Below are 13,604 nucleotides of genomic sequence, written 5' to 3' on the forward strand. Positions count from 1 at the left end.
TCCTAGGATGCTTGTTTCCAGTCCATGGAGGACCTGGCTTGGCAGTTTGGGCTGGACTGTTCCCATGAGGCACAGGGTCAAGACTGATTTGCATATGTCTTGGTTCAAACTGGAATGGCAAGGTGAGCAAAAAAACGATGGATTTAGGCCCAGATCTCTGTACTGGGGAGAATGTATCACATTGTTCTGCATTCTATCCATCAACTGTTGTTTCTGCTTCATGGCACTGTAGACATCTCTATTTCACTTTGTCCACATATTCTCCACTGTCTAATTTTACAGTCCAATCCATGCCCATACAATACACTCCAATGTAGAATACTTTATTCCACTAAACAACTCTTTTTAATACTGTAGAATACAGTGCTCCACTCTACTGTATGGGACACCCCTCCAATTTATAAGAGTTCACTTGACTATATGCTATGCAACTACACTATTATCCACTCCACGCCACTCTACTCTAGAACACGCGAATACACTGTGTTATACTTTACTCCACACTATGGGGTCTATTATAATGTCAGGTGGATCGCCACCGCCCGCATGGCGGTGGCGATCCGCCAGACATCATCCCCCACACGCCTCCCATTTCCCACCGCCATATTATGATGACGGGACGAGTCGACCGGGCGGAAAAGGGTTGAATATGGTCATCCATATTTCGATGTCAGAGGGACGCAGCCTTTCCGTGGCGGCAACGCCGCTACAGAAAGACATGCGGGTTCCTCAGTTGGGGGCCCGTTATGGGCCCGTTGTGGGCCCCTAGGATGTTGGGGAGCACATGTGGGGTACCTATGGTACCCCCCTGCATTTGCATGGTGCCTGCCACGATGTGCATGCAAATGCACAACTGCCTTTTTTGTATTGTGCCAGGTGCTGCTGACAGCAACGCCCGCCGCAATGCAAAACATGCAGAATGCGCCCGCCACTGTGGTGGGCACATCCTAATTGCACATGTGGGACCGCCGCACACATAGTGGGCAGTCCCATTTCCCAGTCCACCCGACATCATAATAGACCCCTATGTTATGTAACTCCACTGAACTCCACTCCACTATATGAGACTTTACCTCACTCTACACCACTGTACAATCATCCTCTCTACACAGCTCCACTGTAAAATATGCTAGTGTACTATATATAACTCCACTCTACAACAACATACTACAATGTTTTCCATTCTACTCCACTACATTCCACTACACTGCACTCATTTCCACCATACAATACTCTACTCTTTGAAACTCGACTGCACAACACTCACCTTCATTTTACTGTACGACACTCCAAATAACGATACCTTAACAAATACCACTCAATACTATAATCTGAAAAACAAGTTATAGTTAGGAAAACCTTATTTATCCTTTCTCTTCAAACCACACACAAACACTAGAAATTCTAAAGTTATATTTATAACTTTAATCAAGAATTTACAATTCATCTTCACATTCTATAACTCACTCACCTATATACACAGGCGCATATTCTCAAGAACGTGTGATAATCATCGAAAAAGTAACTTAAATCAAGCTACGACATCGCAGTCTATTGCGGTAAATTTACGCTGTGTTCACCAAGTATTCACAACACGGCGGTACCATGCGATAGTCACCAGATAACGCGTCAAATGGCCGCGTTAAAATCAATGCCACGCCGCAAAAATTCGAAACACGAATGCAAAAAAAGCTGCGATGAGGCCAAGCGCGATACAAAAAGCTGCGATAAACCAGCCACAGGCCTGCAACTTCCACGCGTCTGGTCGGAAAATGCACTATAAAAGCAGAACAAGAAAAACACACCAGAAACAATCAAAAGTGCGCAGCACCATGGATGCACCCTGACCAAGCGCAGAGGCCAACGTGAACCTCACAAGCCCCACAGACCACCAGCAAGGTACAACAGGGTCGGGGAAGGCCAGGGAGAAAAGGGAGAGGAAGATAGGGTGCAGTCCGAAGCAACACAAGCCCAGTGTCACGGAGGTGACAGAACACTACCAGCAACTGTCCCAAAATCAGACTACCTGGAATTCAGCCGGAGTGTCGAGAAGGCCAATGGATGAGGCCAAGAGGTGCTGGCATGACCTGAAAACCTAAACCAGGCACAAAGATGCCGCCAACAGGAAGGCAGCAATAGCGACAGGAGGTGGGAGTCCTGCACCACAGGAGGAGCAGGAGGAAATGGAGGCCAGTCATCCGTGTGGAGACGGTGTAAGGTGGTGGGAGTACGGACACAGCTCGAGAGGACCTGACACAACAACAACAGGGTGAGTAACAACCAGGGACTGGGATGATGGGCGGAGTTGGGCACAGTGGCACACATGCACAATCAAGTATAGCACACTGCACACCCACAATGACCCAGGAAATGTCCCTCATCCTCGTGACACACTGTGGCACACACACAGCAATCACAGCACATCCCATGACAATGTGGCACCAAGTGCAACACCAACACTGCACAACAGGGGACACAACTGGGTCCGCACATGCGCAGAAACAGGCCAATCACATTGGACAGAGCAGGGAATTGTGAGATGCATGTGCACGGGTACAACCTCACATCGGTCATGTAGTCCCAATGTCCACTCTCCCCCCATATTGCCAGCACCGCCCAAACAGTCACAATGTACATTGCCACACAGTCTGCATGTAAACAAGACCAATGCGCAAACATCAATGTCAACAAAATGTCAACATGCATCTCCCCCTCACATTGCAGAGTGACAAAAACACTTCCAGCAGGTCAGACCAGACAACCCATCAGTGATGCCGGAGACGACCACCACACCTCTGACACCGATGCCCTACAACAGCTCATGGACTTCTCAGGCAACCCACCTCCAGGAGCAGGACAGCCAAGCTACATAGAGAAGACCCAAGCCCCTGCACAGACCACACAGCAGGAAGCACCCGCCACCACGGCTGGCTCCCACCACTTCACCGAGGCACACATTGCATTCCAATGCCAGGTGTCAGAATGCCAAAAGGAGGTGACCGAACAGGTGCCGGTGGGCTCAGAGCTCATGGAAGCCGAAGTAGATCACATACGTGGGTGTTAAAGTCCCAACAGGGACCACCTACACCCCACAAAGGAGACCCACACAGTGACAGATACACATGCATGTGCACATGTCCTGCAATGAACTACGCCCAGAGTCACGGAATCATCATTCACACCCCGACGCTGGACATACGTACGATGGCCCAGTCCACTCCTCATATGCATTGAGTGGCTGACGACAAAGCTACATGTCCAAGGTCTTACCTGCTGCCTGCAGTGACATGTCTGCGTCCGCTGTACACTGCACAATGTAATGTTGTAGGGCCCAGGGCCCTCATGCATACAACAAGACCACAGGGACACACGTGTATATCATGTTGAACTGGCTATGGGCACGAGCGTCCGGCCCCTTTATTGGCAGGGCCACATGTACAGTGACGCCTGTGCTGGATGTGTGTGGGGTGAGTATAAGTAAGCCCACACGGAGTGCTTGGTGCTGGCCACAACCTGAACAGTGGACACCAGTGCAATGGAAACAGAAAACACCTGCATAACAGAGTCAACTGCTGAGCAACATGGAGGGAGCCAGAGCAAGGACAGCGGTCACCCAACATTCAAACAGAAGTGTCCGTGAGTTGCAGTGCACTGAGGTTGGGGATCTAGAGATGAGCGCGCTCATGTGAAGAAATTGCTAGGATTGTGTCCCTTCGGGTTAGTCCTGATGCAGATGCACTGGGGTGTGTTACACCTGCATCAACTTCCTCATCAACGTTCCAGGTCTCCCACTCTGCCTGAGGTGACATTGCTGCGCAACCTCTCCACAGCACAAAACTCAATCGGTAACAGTCCATGGGTTGTCAGTGGCACCTGGAGTCCTGAGCAGGGGATCAGGCAGATGATGGTATCCGCGACAGGCCTGAGCAACTACGTCAGTCTGCCAGTACCACTGTTTCGACTCTGGCAGATGGTGGATGGAGTTGGCCCTTGCGATGGTGGTGTGTGCCTCCTGCAGTGATGCGATGTCCGAGCTGGACTCAATTTGATGTGTGAGCCCTGGTGGTCCGCAGTTGAGGCTGGAGGCAGCGGACTGCGCAGGGCCACATGCACATGGCGTCGATAACCCCAAGACCACCATTACAGAGGTCATCCAATATTCATTCAGACCGGGTCCCTGACATGAGCTTCACAGAGTGGCCCCGGATGCACAGCGGTCGGCACAGGCACACCGCCACTGGACGGTAACTTGCAGTGCACTGAGGTAGGCCCACACGGACTGGGAGGGTCCTCATCGATGTCCGAGGTGAATGTGGCGGAGGGTTGCGGGGGACAGTGGAAGGTGTCCTGCAGGGCATGATGCAGAGGTCTGATGGTAACCGGAAGCAGCAAATGGAGGAGTGGAAAGTGACAGCCTCGTTGCCACCACCAATTTGGTGACAGCCACATGAGGATGAAAACTACCCTCTAGTCCACAGACTCAAACTGCACCAATGTACGACCAGAGATTGTCCATGAATGTCGGGGAACAGACTTAGTTGCACCGGGCCTGGGAGGGGGTGCAGTCTGCGATGATGCCAGTACACTGATATGAACTCCGCCATCACTAAATCAAGACTCTGTGACCTACTGGACCACAGTGTAGGCCGGAGGCTGTGGTCAGCAGTGGCCCACAGCCACGTGTCATAGGCTCGCGATGCACAGAGTTAGTGACACCAGGGCAGTTGTCGGTAGTGTTCGAACACCTCTGTAATGATGATCCTATTCCCTCCGGACTGCAGCGCGTCATCCTCTTAAGCCTCTCCTTGCGTGCAATGATATGTATTCTGCCTTTGAATAATCGATGTTCAGTTCCAAATCTGTGACCTACTCGTGCAGAGTGTAGGCCAAGGGCAGTAGTCCACGTGGGCCCACAGACACGTGTGGTTGTAATGATATGCACAGACTTGGTGGCACCACATCGAAGGGAGTATAGTGACATAAACTCTGCCTTAAATAATGTTCACTGCCATGGTGTAACAAGTCGCCAGCGATCCTGTGCGCCTGCTGCACCCCGGGACGCTGGCCCCCGAACCAGTCCTGCCCGCCCCTGCGCACCCAGGCCTCAATGCCCAACTGGCGACCCCGGCGTGTGTCGAAGAGGGCCCACCACGTGCCGGTGCAATCTCCAAGCCCAAGGCCTGCGAACATGGCAGCCACCTCAGACCATCGCGGCCTCCGCAACACCAGCCTGCAGTACTCCTTATTCGTTGATGTACTCCACCGGCATGCACAGAGGACAAGTAGGTCACACATGTGGTCAGGATACGGAGGAGGGTTGTCCCTTTGAGCATGTAGTGGGCAATGACATTCTCTGGTGTTGGGTCTGTGTGGTTGGTGTATTTTGGGAGGGTCGCTGTCTTTGTCTGCGCTTCCTCAGTGTTGGTCCGGGGGGGGTGGGTGTCCAGGGGGTGGGGGTGGTCCTGGTGGGTGTTGTGGCCCTCTAGGGTGTCCGGTACGCATGTTCAGTTGCTCCATGGCATCTGTTGTTCTTCAGGTGTGGGTCTGGGCTGTGCTCCCTTTGTGGTGCAGGCTGCCGTCCGACTTTGTACCAGGTCAGAGCAGGCGTTAGTGTCCTGCTGCTAACGTGCCTTACCACATGTTTTGTGATCTAATCGCCGATCTGTCTGGTCGTTGGGAATGTTGTGGATTGTTTCTTTTTGGCTTTTGGCACGGGAATGCCTACTCTGCATCTCATTAGCGATAGTTGCCGGGGTCATCTGTGGGGATGTTTTTTGCGGCTGCTATTGCAGGTAAACTGGTGTTATGGGCTATTGAAACCAGCTTGTGAATGAGGCGATATGTTTATCGCAACTTTGGGTGCGATAAAGTGCCGTTAACTTGGCAATAGCTCCTTGAGAATATGTCCCACAGTGTTACTTATAACTCACATATTAACTTAACACACCACCTTCAAATGACTTCCTATGTCATGTGGCTTGGTACACAGTGTTCTCACCTCACTCGTCATACTACATCCTGCACCATTGTTTACAATTTACAATTTATACACCACATTCACAGTTCTATAAGTCACCCACCTAACTTACATTTTAACTTAACACACCACCTTGAAATTACTTACTATAAGTCAAGCAGCTTTGTACACAGTGTTCTTTCTGCCATTTTGGGAGAAAACACAAGATGGAAATCTTGGGGTGAGTGCACTTTAGATACTGGTACTCCTCCCACTAGATGAGGCCCATGGATTGCCATTCCATCAGTATATTAAAATATGTCAAATTTGTCTGGTTCAGTATAGTCCTGCACTGTTATTTGAAAAATCATATCAATTGAAATGAAATCTATGATTTCAGATGGTATAAGAAATGTCATATGCAAAGATATAACCAATGCTTTGAGAAGGCATAAGGTATCGTACCATGTGCCCAAGTTAGGCCTGATAGGAAATTGTGCTATTTTACGTGTACACGGTCTTTTCCTAAAGCTACCTTCACTGTGTCACACTGACATTTGACACACATTTGCATTCTTGGCAGTTGGGTGAGTTTCTAAAAAACACAGACCTTGCTGAGACGGAGAACCTCTTTAGAACACTATCACACTACCTTGGCATTATGTGCAAAGTCCTCATATGTGTGATACAAATGTGTTTGTTATTACGTTCATATGGTGACACAGCTATCTATGGAATACAAACAATGTCATCCTGATCGCAATCTCGGCCCTTGGCAAAGATGCCTTTTTCTATATATATGCTTTTGTTTCTAAATACTATCAGAGGAGACACTTCTGCTGACTTCGAGAGGTCTTTGCAGGATGACGCTTTTGCCTAGCAGCTGACTGACATCACTGTGAGGGGTGTCCAAAACATGACCAAGATCGGGGCCTACACTCTTACCCCCAGGTAAAGGGGTTAGATCATTCAGAAGGGGTTTCTTGTCAGACCGTTCATTCACACCCTAGACACATAGGTTAGCGTTTGCATTGTAGGAGTATGTTATATTGTTTTATTACTGTATATGTATACCCATATAAGTTGCCTCAACAAGATGGTGTAACTCTTTGTTTTATTCACTGTTTTGATCTCAGTATAACTTTTGTCTGCTTCTGTCTATTAATCATTGCAGCACATATCTCCTATACATGAATCACTATGGTTTAATAAATATTGAAAACATCCCTTTGTGTATTCTTTTTATATTTCTCTGAGTGAAAGAGAGCACAGGTGACTGAGCGAATAGTTCTAGGTCTGACACCACGATTTCTGAGGGAACAAGGTTGTCACATTCAGTAGTTGCCAGAACTGTTTGCTCCCTGTCTAAGTTTGTGGGGCTAACGGTGGCACTGTTAGCTGTCTGGTTCAAGGGTCAATATATCCAGTGGGGTGCATGGAATCAGTTGAGCACAATCCTAAGTTTATGTTGTCCAAAAACACGCAGTTCCCAAATGGCCCCCCGCAGCCCCAGGGGAACTGCCACCTCCCCGGAGTAATACATTATAGAAGTGCGGGGGACCTGTGGCACCGCCACAGCCAAGGGGACTGCCACCCCCTGGGGCAATTAATTATAGAAGTGCCGGGGGCCCACATGGACAGGAGGGCGACTGTTACGGACCCCCAGCCGGGGCTAAATTGAAGATTGGTGGCAGGCCGCGCAGCCCCACTACTGGTCCAAAGATGGCACTGGGGACTGACACCCCCCTAGGGCCAGCTCCTGCAATGTTCCAGGGTACCAACCCCCGGGACAATGCAGTTTGCTATGGCTTGACAGGAGCATTACCGCTCCTGCCAAGCCATAGCAAGTGGTGCTCTTCTTTCAGCAAGCGAGAGCATTAACAATGGTCCTGCTTGCTGAAAGCAGAGTAGAATTGATTTTAGACAGAGGGAGCTGCATGTTAACCTTTGTTTTTTTTTAAATGGATGTATAAACATATACATATATTATCTACTGGCGGTCGCCAGTAGATAGTTATAGTTAGGACCGTGTTTCCATAGGAAATCTCAAAATTATATTTTGAATAACTTTGGCGCCGGTTGACGAATCCTTGCGAAATTTTCAAAACTAATGGGGCGCTCCGCTCAGCTCCCACCCTGAAAGTCTCGGGGGGATTCGTCAAGCGGGGGCCGAGAAAAAAGGGGGGTCCCAAAACGCGTTTTCCCCATGCATTTTTCCATAGGACCTTTAGTCGAAGGTACAACCCGAACGGCTGAACAGAATTACTTGAAATTCGGCAAAGAGGTAGTCCTCAGGTCAGGGATGTGCCTTTTGCATATATGGAGTCAATCCGTTCAGTAGTTCCTGAGAAAATCAAAAGTAAAATCATATATATATCTGGGCGGAGCCTAACCACACATCTCATCGTGAGATCTGATTGGCTGTCAGCTCTTCATCCAAGAAGTGTTGGTAGCCATCTTGGGACCAATATACATGATAAAACCTCATTAAAAAGCATTGCAGTTAATAGAAGGTTTTAAGACTTTAGTTACATTATAAATCCTTTGTTGATGGTACCATACTCATTTTAGGAATTGTGGTATGTTCTAAGGTGATTTTACCATGTGAAAAAGCCTTCTGCTGGGATATCATGATTGAGAGAAAAATATTTTCTCATGCTTTTCCCACAGAGGTTTGGAAGGTGATCTATAAGCTAAACTGAGAGCTTATTTTCTGTAAATTCACATTATCTTTCTCAGTCATGTGAGAATGAAGTCTGACATTCTCAGTAAAACATGTAAATCCAACAAGGGCAGAGACTGTCAGTTGATTCCTTTGTGTTCTACTGCAGCTTCCCAGAGTGTTCCAAAGAACAACTAGAGCGCTAACAGTCCTACTTATGATAAACGTATGGCACACCTGAAGCCATCTTGCTTGGATTAAAGTGGTAACTCTTAAAACATTTAATTTAAAAAGGAACAAAATGAGGGGGTTCATTTTTCCATAAAAAATATGATTAGTGCTGCTGAAAGAAAAATTAGGGCACATTTTGAGTGACTTCTCAAATCCTCTTCTATTTCATTAAAAAATTCTGACATGCAGACTGAAACATGCACTTTCAATACCAGCAGCAGTTTTCCCTGGTGAGCAGTAGCTTTACTACAGTGATCTAATTAGCAAAAAGAGTGCTAACATTCTGAATTTATGGCAAATGTGTGACACATCTTTATGCCTTCTTGATGGAATCAAAGTAAAAAACTGAAAGTATTTCCTACTGAGGAGACTGCAGTAAATGAGGAAATTAGGAAACTTCATAACAAATAAGTCTCCCAAGATGGCCACCAGAGACAAAAGAGCCCAAATGTAGCCCAAATATCTCCCAGATGTAGCCCAAGTATAGCCCAATGACAGAATGTCCCAGAGTGTTCTTAAAAACAACTAGAGCGCTTACTGTCTTCATTATGACAAAAGTATGGCACACCTGAAGCCATCTTGATTGGAATAAACTGAAAACATTTAATTTAAAAAGGAACACAATGAGGGGGTTCATTTTGCCATAGAAATTATGATTAATGCTGAAGAAAGAAAATGAGGGCACATTTTGAGTGACTTCTCAAATCCTCTTCTATTTCATTAAAAAATTCTGACATGCAGACTGAAATATGCACTTTTAATACCAGGAGCAGACTTCCATGGTGAATATTAGTTTTACTACAGTGATCTAATGAGCAACTAGAGTACTAACATTCAGAATTTATGGCAAATGTGTGACATATCAGAATACCTTCATGATGGAATCAAAGTAAAAAACTGAAAGCATTTCCTACTGAGGAGGCTGCAGTACATGAGGAAATTAGGAAACTTCATAACAAATAAATCTCCCAAGATGGCCACCGGAGACAAAAGAGCCCAAATGTAGCCCAAAATCACCCAGATGTAGCCCAAATATAGCCCAATGACAGAAGTGTGCAAAACACTTATTATTTTGTGTTTTTGCAGTGTTATATAGTGCAGACTTGTCAGGTATTGGAGTGATTTACATGAGCATTGGTTACATCACACAAGAACAAATTCATTTTGGTTGTAGACATGGGGAGACTAAGTGATTTGACCAGAATCACAGAATGTCGAGCTGAAGCAGAAACTCCAACCTGGTTCCCCAGTTGCAAAGTCTGCAGTTCTGGAAGTAACACCACATCCTCTCCCCTAAGTGCAACATTTAATCAAGTGGTCAACTGGATAAAAAAACAGAAAGATAACAAATAATTTAAAAGTGCTTTGTCGCTATTTGAAAACTCAGAAAATATGTCCTTATTTTAGTCTTTTAGAGAACGAATCCTTAATTTTGATGCCAATAAGACGCTCTCATATATGTAATTTCTAAAGGAAATGCTTTAGGTATTACAGTTTTGATTACATCAAGATGACGTCAGGCGTTCCACACTTTTGTAATAAATATAGAATGTTAGCAATCTAGTTGTTCATTAGGATACTGTTGAGAGGCAGAGGCCATGGGCACGGACTCTGAAAATTGAAGGCAGGTAGGAGGGTGCAAAGGCAACAATTTAACCACACTGAGCAGGCAGGAAGGGCTGTGGCAGCACAACAGACTATGGAGGGCAGTGGAAAGGGGGGCAGGGGCAACAAACCAACAATACAGGACTTGCAAGAGAGGCTGTGGCAATGTAATAGACCATTGTGGGCAGAAGGAAGAGGCAATGGTAGTACAACCATACATGCCAACAGACCCGATTCAGCCAGGAAACGTCCAATGTTTTTAAGCTCAAATGGGCTTTATTTGATCTGTCTCCTGTCTACAATCTCCTCTTTTTCAATGTAACTCAAAGGGGAAAATCAATACCCCAGTTTTTTTTCAAAATCTCCCTCTTACCAAGTTCAAAATGTTCGCAAGTATGGTACATTGGATCATGGAAGGAAATGGGGTAGGGACATGGACTTGGATAACAGAGGACAGGAGGGACATGGAGAGGTGCACCAAACTGACCCTGCAGGGCAGGCATCAGGGTTTGCAGCAGCACAATACACCACACAGGGCATGCGGGACGGGAGTGCAGCACAACAATCCATAGAAAGCAAGAGGGAGGGGACAGGACCATGCACATGGACAACAGAGAACAGAGGGGCAAGAGGCAATGGTAGCTAGCTGACCATAATGGACAGACAGGAGAGACAGCTGCAGCATAAAGACCATAAAGGGCAGGAGGGATGGATCAGGGGCATGAAAATGGAACAGACAAGCCAGGAGGGAGGGAGTAGGGGTCTGCACATGTAAACAGAGGGCTGGGGGAAGGGGGCAGGGCAGGAGCAGCAAGATAGCCATGGAGGTCAGGCAGGATGGGCACTAGAAGCAAGACACACCATGAAGAGCAACAGTGGGACTGTGATGGAATACACACAGACCATGGAGGGAAGGTGGGAGGGGGTCAGGGGCAGCTAACTGACCACACAGGGAAGGTGGGAGGGGCCATGGCAGCACAGAAGACCATGCATGGCAAGTTGAAGGGTTAGTGGCAGCACAATGGCTATGATGGGCAAGAAGGAGGGTTCAGGGGCATGCACAAAGGACGATGGAGGATAGAAGGGAGGGTCAGGACCTGTGCATAGACAAGAAAGTTCAGGGGAAGGGGCCTCACAACAGACCGCACGGGGCAGGCAGGAGGAGCAGTTGCAGCACAACAGACCAGGGAGGGCAGAAGGGTGTGGCAGTACAATGGACCATGTAGGACAGGAGGAAGAGGATAGGGGCATGGCATGTGGACAGGCAGGGTGGAGGTGGCAGGGACAGGTTACAGTCATCCGACAATGCTAGGCAGGTGGGAGGGGAGTGGCAGCTCAACAGAACACTCAGAGTAGATAGGAGTGGCAGGTCCATGGAACATGGTGGGCAAAAAGGATGGAGCAGGGGCATGCACAAAGACATCGGAGGGCAGGGGGAAGGAGAATAGGGGCAGCAAGCTAAGCACAGAGTTTAAGCAGGAGGTCAATGATGGGGCATAGAATTGGGCAATGGAGGGCAGGAGGAGTGGTCTGGTACATCATACTAAATTGAGGGCAGTGGCAGCACATCAGACCATGCATGGCAGGAGGGAGGAGGCTAGTCCATGGATTCACACAACAGAGGATAGGGAGGAGAGGGATGGGGCAGCAAGCTAACTGTTCAGAGAAGGCGGGTATTAGGAACTTGTTTTTAAAACTTGTGTCTGTGCGAACTACTTAAAATATGAACAAGTATGCAGCATAATCTCACTTTTATTCAGGAAGAAGAGGACGTTTGTGACTGTGACTCCAGGCTCACTTGGCAGAAACACGCCCTGACCCTCCACCCCCTATCGCAAAATGTAATGCCCGTGTAAAGGATAGGTGAACACAGTGTTATATAGAACATAGTCCTGAGAGCACGATTGAAAATGAAAACTAGATATAGTGTATGGTATAAACTATGCACCAAAAAGTGTGATATAAAATGAACCGGGCGTGAAATATAATATGCAATACATTGTGCGCAATGACAGATTCATTGGAGAGCGCGAGATAGCACAGGCACTAGCGCGTGCTATGCGATATGCGCCTTGGAGTGTAATATGCACAGGGCAGTGTTGTGTAACCTAACTAGTCTCTAAAGTTGTAATATAAAATATGTGCTGGGGAGTGTAACGTTGCATATGCACTGTGACAAAGATATGGATCCCAGATTGTAATATGTATGGCATAGCACTGTGCGTTATAACATAGGCATCGAGGAAGGCACGTTAGATGGGGCAATATAACCCGTGCGAAGAGAAGTGTGGCATGACATATTCACGGGGTGGTGTTACAGTGCACATGGGCTAGAGAGTGTCATAGCACATGCACTAGCTGGTGGAATACAACACAGAGGTGTGTGGCACTCAGCAGGCAATGGTGGGTGTAACACAGCATTGGGCTCTGCCAGGAGCGCGCTGTGACTCTCAAGTGATGTTCGTCCCCTTTCCAGAGAGTAAAATAAAAAGTATTACACATCCGGCAGTGGATGTGTGTTTTATTAACCGTGAGGGGGGTTTCTTGCATAGTTTTGGTCGAATTTTTGTCGAATCCCCTTTGAATGGCTTGGTGTGCATGTGTATTAAATGTGCCCGTCAATAGCTACCCATGTTTGTATAAATAAACGACAAGGGTGTCTACCGGGATTAGGCACGGTAGGGCATCAGACATGTCAGAGCTTCACTAGTGGTGTAAATACATTCCACGTGGATTCATTGTATGCATAGTCGCCTTTTAATGAATATCACGCAAATCGTCATGGTGATAGGTACGTACGGTTTGTCCAGCATGTCCTAGGTGTGTCTATAAATATATATTTTTTTAAAATAATAAAAAACAGTGGCCGGCCCTGGGGATTGGGGTCAAAAAGATATAATTAGGAGACAGGCCCTGGGGGATGGGGTCATCAGGGCCAATAAATTAGAATAAGAAGGGGAACCACACAGCCCCCCTTCTTAAAAAATTAAAATAAATAAAAGACTGGCATTGTGCCAGAGGCCACGCCCCCTCCTTGCAGCACTCTGCAAACGCGCCCCCTGGCGAGTTGTAAGTTGGGGAATTAATTCCTATTCAATACTGAGGGTCCCTGAGGGCCAACTAGCCCAACAGGCATCTCCAGTATGCACC

This window comes from Triturus cristatus, chromosome 5_1 (genome assembly GCF_964204655.1).
Source record: "Triturus cristatus chromosome 5_1, aTriCri1.1, whole genome shotgun sequence".
NCBI classification, from domain to species: Eukaryota; Metazoa; Chordata; class Amphibia; order Caudata; family Salamandridae; genus Triturus; species Triturus cristatus.